Genomic DNA, 7,751 nt, shown 5'->3' with positions numbered 1-7,751 from the left:
AGTAAAGCCGACCAAAGAAGTAAACCTGAACAACTGCTGAATGCGAAATATTGAAGCCTGGAAGACTGATCTACTGATGCGAAAACCACAATCAAATACTAAGCCGAGGCCTAAAAGTTGACGTCGAATACATTAAAGTTGACGTCGAATGCTTTAATGCAGAATACCCCACGCCGACGACGAGCTAAATGCGAAATGCCGAGTGCCGACCACTGACTTAATGCGGAATACTGAAGTCTAATGCATTAATGCGGAATGCCTGAAGCGAAATGGCTGAATGCAGAAAGTCAAACGCTGTGAACGGCTGACTAGGCAAAGCCGACTCACATAATTAATGGACGCAAAAGTTCGATGCCGAGAGCTGAAAGCCGAACGTTGAATACTAATTTGTTGACCATGCCAAGCTAATGGATATAGTTGATTGGCTGACCAAGAAGAATCAACGGACTCAAACAATAGCAAAAAAACAGTGAATACTATAATCCGATGTCAATCTTCTGAAAGCTATAGTGCTTGTGTGCGGGGTTGCGCAGAGTGTACGGCAACAGAAAGAGAAGCTGACCAATGTACAGTAGAAAGCAAAAACCCTAGAACTGTGTGAAAAGTACGATAACTTACCCAAAAGTTGTGTGACGGCGAAGACAAAAGGATGTATAGCGCGATGAGACTGAAGAAGACTAGCAATGTACACTTGCTTCACCTCTGCAAAGACTAACGCTGAGGAGCTGTTGGCTTCACAACCAAGCTCTGAAAAACACCATGCTGATAACATTGCTTTGATACCAATGTTGGATGAGAAAGAAGATGCTCTGCACACACGCGCACATACACAGTAGTCGTACAAGAGCTCAAAGAGTAAAGGGAGACGAAGCTGCGAAGCTGGAACGTACTCAATGTTAATTGACCCTTGGCCTCCCCCTTGAGCCCCTTAAACAAGCCACCTTCACTATGCCTCCCCATTGACCCCCTTAAGCAAACTGCCTTCACAATGAGCCACTTTGCTTATTTTTAGTCCCCCCTTCCCCACATTGTTTACATATCTTTGCAAACCTACACACATCTTCTATAAATCTTTGCACACCTTTTGTGTCCCTAACCATCATTGCATGCCTCCTCACACCTATACACCTCTAAAAATCTTCTATACACCTCTAAAAATCTTACATATCCCTCTAAAATGTTTTGCCCCCCTTCTCAGACCTATACACATTTTCTACTCATGTAGTCTTTGTTCACACCTCTACACCACCTTCTATACATACTAGTGCTCATCTTTTTCACTCCTTTACATTTAAGTTCACCCGATACACTAGTGCTTGTCTTCTTCGCTCCTTTACATTTAAGTTCACCACTTTTTGTTTATAATTACAATAACTTTATAAGAGATATCTCTTTCCTTTCTTCGCCTCACCTTTGAACCTCTTCCTGCCTTCCTTGCATATGCCTATACACATTTTCACACCTTTTGAACACCTTTACACATCTACACTTGTTTGCTCTCAACTACACCTTCCATGCACCTTTATCACCCTCCACTTATTCACACATTTCATACAAAATAGTAAACCTCATTACACCTTTTGCATCTCTACATATCCTTCACTTCCTTCGACAATTATGTACCGCTCTCTTTATCCACCACAAGCCCTCGCTTCTGCACACCTCTGCCTCCTCTACAAACCTCTGCACCTCTACATACCTCTTTCATCTCACCTCCCACCTCTATCCTCAATTCCTACATTTATATGTGTACTCTCTTTAATACTCACTTAATCTCGACTCTTTCTTCTATATAGCTATACATAATTTGCTTCTACATCTCTGCTCTTTTCTCTATATATACCTAGATGAATCCAAGAACATGCCCAAATTCACCTTTTAGTAGGAACATGCATGTTATATACTCATGGTAATCCATTAATCAACATTGCTTCTATTCCCAGTGCTAAATCTCCAAGCCACAAAGGCCACCTAGCTCCATTACAACTATAGAAACAAAGCCAACTGTGAAGCATCAACAATCTAATGATCTTGACTCCCCAAGAAAAGGAATGTCAAGAAAACGTCAAAGAAAGCATCAAAGAGAGTCGAAGAAAGGAATTGAGTTGGTAGAATCTTCCACTCAAACTAGCACACACAAGGGCACACCTTCTACCCATTATTATCCATGCGTGTCACCTACATATTTCACTACGAGTATCACATTTTTTTCACCTTGCATCTTATGGTGTTACGTCTCGAGGCTAACCAAGGTTAAGACCTTTAGGTTAGGTTAACCTTAGCTTAGGGATAAGACATATTAAGTGACTTAAGCTTTGATACCAAAGTAATTAGGATAGATCTCAAAGTGATTAATTAAAAACTTTATTAAATAAACATTTAAGCACAATGCTAAATTACCACAACCAACACCACCACCACCACTCTCTAGACCAAAGATGCCTCAGTTAACCACAACCCCCCCCCCACCCCTTCAAGCAACCAAGGGATATTTAAATACAAAGCTTGCGGGTGCCCAACAAACCATAATATTTGCAATCCACCTACCGGACCACTTGGACAATTTCGGCACTCTTTACAGAGTCCAAGGCCAACGGATTTGGCCATAGTGTTTTCAAAGGACTTCCACAAGCTCTCCAAAATTTGCAACTTGTCTTTAAGAGTCCTCCACAAGGTTATGGGCACAGTCTTGATCTCAATAAACTATAAAATAGTCGTTGAGCAAGAGAGCTGCCATGCACAGTTGGCTTGGCTACCTCTACAACAAAGTCGTGCAAGAGGCCTGCCATGCACAGTTGACTACCTCCACAGTGATCGTGTGAAGGGTTGGACGAGCCAAAACGATGAACAAAATGTGATCGACTTCTCCAAGAGATGAAGGGAGAGCCATCCCTTTCAAAACGTGGAGAGAGCAGATCGTGACAACAACACATCCCCCATTCCCATATACAAGACATTAAAACTATAGACATATTCTACACTCTAACCACAAACGTATATTTTTACAATACTGGTGTTGATATCCCCTACCTTGAATGCAACTTCCAGCCTGCAATTCAGCCATACCAAAATCCACAAGATCTCTATTTGTTCAACTATGTGGATGTCTATTCATTTTCCATTTCTTTCACTAACTTAAAATTCACCTACATGAAAAAAGGAGGTATAGCAACTGCATTTGAAGGCCCATTTTTTTTAACCCCTATGTACTCTTTAACTATCCCATCTGTAAATTTTTACTCCGTTCGTCCTTCTGGCTGTGGCAGCTGAGAAAATAGATTAATGGGACCATGTAAACATGCTGATTGGCAGTGTCCTCCAAAGGGCTTGTTTCTTCTAATCTATTGTGCCAGGGCTAAAATAATGACACACCTTGCTAAAGCAAACCAACTCCTACTCAGTCTCATGCATGATAGCCTAGAGGCCTAGATTAAGTCCATGTCAGGGGAGATCTCAATGTTCTTAATCTTCTAGAGTAAGATCTTTTCCTTCATATGTTTAATTGAGACTATTTAAACACTTTCTATCAATTTTGCAAGAGGCAATTTTCATCCCTTTGAGACGAATTTGAAGGGCCAAGGCAAACCTGACAAACGAACATCCAGTTGGATCTTCTATCTAGATCTATTCATGCAGATTAACCTTGGGACTAGTCGTGTCCAACAATCTTGAGCACATGATATCTGCAAATCACAGACTTATTATATCAAATACATGCCTTCAGAAGGATACAAAGGTACTGAGGGAACATGGGCAAGATTCTACCCCCGCACCACCACCACGGCCCCGCACCACCACGATACCACCACCTCCTAAAAAAGCCCTCCACTCAACATCCTGGGTGTTGCAAAGAGGACAACATTCCAAATCATTCATTTGCGACCAGTGGAAAATAGATATTATAATCAAGACAAAAAAATAAATAAAAAGACCTTCAAATCACAAATCTTTCAATTTTTCACTAAAAGAAAACTCTTGTACAATCACACAAGTGTCTTTAGGCAGCAATGACCTGTTATTGTAAAGTGCAAGGGAGAAAAAATAAGCCTACAATAGTCTGAGAAACTTCTTTGTGACAAGTGACTGATTTACTTGGCCATAATTTATGGTGGTCCCCCTCTTTATTAGAGATCCAAACGATTTCTATGTTCTGAATGTGTGGTGGCACAGGCTTCAATATTCTCATGAAAATCAAGGCACGAATTTGAGCTCTCTCAGGGTGTTATTGATCCTCGACACATTCCTTGCAGGAAAACAAATTGTACTTTGGAATATTCATGGGATAGATAATGCCATGTCTGTCACGCAGGTTTCCAACTCACTCCGCACTAGACTCAATTAGGGAGTTTGACAGCCAAGTAGATTTCTAAGGCCAGATGCACAAAGGCATTAAGGAAATTCAAATAATAACAGATGCGGAATCTATACTATAATTTTAACTCAAGTAACACAAATCATCAGCTCCGATATCAGGCTATATGCTCGCCTTGCTGTTTTAAAAAATGATTAGTAAATTAAAGATGAAAAAAAACTAAAAGCCTCTCCCAACAAAAAAAGCGCCCACTACCATGACTACTCAATATCTATATTTGAACTGAGTATTAGGATCCAGATGAATAGTAGCCTTGAGATTCATACACAGTCATCCAAGAGGATGCAAGGCTCCGAAGTACATAGATTTAAAAACAATGCCGCTTTCAAAACAATTAAGAAAGCTTCTAGCTTGTATTTCTTTTCAAAAGAAATAGCACCACTAAAAAGGTCCCACTTATAGCATGCATAGACAGATGAATAGAAGCCTTGAGATTCTACTCCCAAGTCATCCAAGAGGATGCAAGGCTTCAAAGTACATACATTTAAAAACAATGCCGCTTTCAAAACAATTAAGAAAGCTTCTAGATTATATTTCTTTTCAAAAGAAATAACACCACAAAAAAAGATGCCACTTATAGCATGCATAGACAAAATTCCCCACACATATTCACAACAGCCAAGAGAACACAGTAAATTGCAATGTTTGCTCCGCAATGTTGGCTCCTTTCTATCCATTACCACATTTAAAAAATCTTTCTTTGAACTTCCATCTGCTTACATAACTTCATGCTTACGAAAGATCCCACTGACACATGCTAATATTCCGTATTGGCATTTATATATAGGATGCATTCATTACAATTTATTAGAACTATAAGCATTATACAATGTCTACAATTAGCCTACCTAGATGTTTGGAAAGCCAAATGTGTTAATTAGCACTACTAATGATTGTGAGGAAAGAAATAAAAAGGCTCACCCACTTTTTGTTATCCTGGTTGGGTCCTCTAGAATTACAAATGACTTGGGGACACCACAGAGAGAGCTCGGGAGACATGTTCACTGTCCTACACTCTGTTCTACCAGAGGATGGAGTCATTGGATCTTCTTATCACACAAACAAGAACCTTGTATCATCCACATGACTACTTATATAGTACTCTCATATTGGTTCCTTGTATCATCCACATGACTCTACTTATATTGTATCATCCACATGACTACTTATATTGTACTCTCATTGACAAGTGTACACTAGTTTCTTTTTTTCTTTTTTGAAGTTCAATCCATGACTCGATATTTTTCAAAAGACGATATTGTAACTTAGTTTGTTAAAATCTCACTCTCTCTCTCTTGCTACTGTAGGCATTTATATCACCAAGATAAACATCATGGCTACCTTACAGCACAATGCGACCATACGACAAGCTCCATATCACTCCCATGAAGGGAGAAGGCTTTGTATTTCCCTCCAATGAAGGGAGGAGGCTTTGTTTTTTTGTTACTTTCAGCTTTGTAATAATTTCGTGGAGGTCCCATGGGTCGTTTATCGGCTCCCAGAGGACGATAATACATTCTTCTTCTTCTTCTTCTCATGCATGAGAGAGAGAGAGAGAGAGAGAGAGAGAGAGAGTACGCGAACATGTGAAAACAGATATACACTGCAAGTGTCCACACATTTTGTAGAAGGGAAAACCGTCAAAAAACACGTGATAGATTCTCTCTCTCTCTCTCTCTCTCTCTCTCTCTCTCTCTAGCAGGTACAATGTTGTTACTTTTACTAGTACTATACATTACATGGCGGTTTAAAATTCCCTCTCCAATTGGAAATTTTGTTTTATCCAAATAAGAAAACAATATAAGAATTTGGGCTCCAAATTCCCAAAAAATACACCATTATAGGTAGGTTGCACCTAAAATCATCTCAAGTGCCGTTGACATGGTCACTAAACCTTTTTTTTTTATTAAGCTCCCATTAAAATAGGAAATCATATATGTATGTATGCATGCATGCATGTATTGTATGTGAGAATATATGTGTGTATGAGGATAGGTATGTATGTATGAATGTATACATGTGTATGTATGTATATGTATGTATGTATGTATGCGTATCTGTATATGTATGTCTGCATGTACGTATACGTGTGTGTGTGTGTATGTATGTACGTACAAAAAAAGGGACAAGAAAACTTACTCTGTGGCAAGCGATCAACTTGAACTGCTTCCAAAAGCCTGTCAGGAGTCATATTGGAGTCTCATGCACTGCTTGAGCCCACTTTGGCACAGCTACAAGTGACTTGTATTCAAAAAAGAGAAAACAGAGAGTTTGGAAACCGATCTGGAGAAAAACTTGAACATCACAAACAAGAGGAGGGAGGGCACGAGAATACATGTCCAGGATCGGAGCTGAAGATGCACTCGCAGCAGAGAAACGACAGAAACCCTAATTTGCAGAGAGAACCCCATGCTGCGATTGGGGAGGCCTTTGCCCTGAAAAGCGTGGCCGCCATCGTCATCCTCATCTGACAGAGGCGATAGCAGTTCGCCCAACATTTAGGGTTTGCAGGTTGAGAATAAAACGCAATCGGGATTTCGGCTTAGGTTTTGTTATTATATGACACACACCCTCAACAAGGGTAAAGTCTCACAAGTTGCAAATAAAAATATAAATAAAAAGGACACTGCTTGGTACAAATAAAAATCTAGCATTACCCAAAAAAAAAATTTGAAAAAAAGGTTTAAAAAATGCACGCGAATATTTCCATTCCCAAATGGAACTAGCCTTTGGTTTGGAAGGGCACAAGTAGGTGACCCTTGCTTGTTGCTCGAGCATGAAGTTTTTGCTTATAGGTATATGATATACATATGTATCTGCATATACAAGTGTACGACTGCGTGCGTGTGTATGCGTATGCAAACATGTGTGAGTGTGTGTTTGTGTATGCGTGTATTTGTATATGCTTGTCTATATTTGTATGCACGTGTGCATATGCGTGTATTCGTGTGTGTGTGTGTGCATATGCGTGTATTCTCTCTCTCTCTCTCTCCCTCCCTCCCCTTCCCCTTCCCCCCCCCTCTCTCTCTCTCTCTCCCCTCCCCCATCACACCCCCTTCTCTCTTTCCCCTACCCCAACACTTGGCCTTATATGTGTTATATAAATGTGACATATATATGTTATATTTATATAACATATATATGTCTATTTATAAATGTAAATAAAAATACACACACATACATATATATTTATATTTTATTGAAATCTACTTTTACTCTCTCTCTCTCTCTCTCTCTTTCTCTCTCACACACACACACACACCTGTACACACCCCCACATACAATAATGCAAGCACACACTCTCTCATCCCATATACACTCTCTCACACATAGAAATTCTCTCTCTCTCTCTCTCTCTCTCTCTCTCTCTCTCTCTCTC

At 39.8% G+C, this 7,751-nt stretch overlaps 1 long non-coding RNA gene across 8 annotated transcripts; it reads right to left on the bottom strand.

Moving 5' to 3' along the window:
- Positions 1–1,397: 1,397 nt before the first annotated feature.
- LOC147614741 (uncharacterized) lies at positions 1,398–6,960 on the bottom strand. 8 transcript variants are annotated; one of them, XR_015262966.1, is made up of 4 exons: positions 6,708–6,960; positions 6,512–6,603; positions 3,766–3,837; positions 1,398–3,683 (listed from the first exon to the last, which is right to left on the bottom strand). It is a non-coding gene; the product is annotated as an uncharacterized LOC147614741 (long non-coding RNA). The 8 variants fall into 8 exon arrangements; XR_015262970.1 differs by having other exon boundaries at positions 6,512–6,613; positions 6,708–6,959; XR_015262967.1 differs by lacking the exon at positions 1,398–3,683 and having other exon boundaries at positions 3,694–3,837.
- Positions 6,961–7,751: the final 791 nt, after the last annotated feature.

Source organism: Cibotium barometz, chromosome 41 (assembly GCF_041138505.1).
Source record: "Cibotium barometz isolate CiBa-2024 chromosome 41, ASM4113850v1, whole genome shotgun sequence".
Lineage (NCBI taxonomy): Eukaryota > Viridiplantae > Streptophyta > Polypodiopsida > Cyatheales > Cibotiaceae > Cibotium > Cibotium barometz.
Note: the sequence above shows the minus strand (reverse complement) of the source record. Positions and strands in the feature narration are given on the sequence as shown.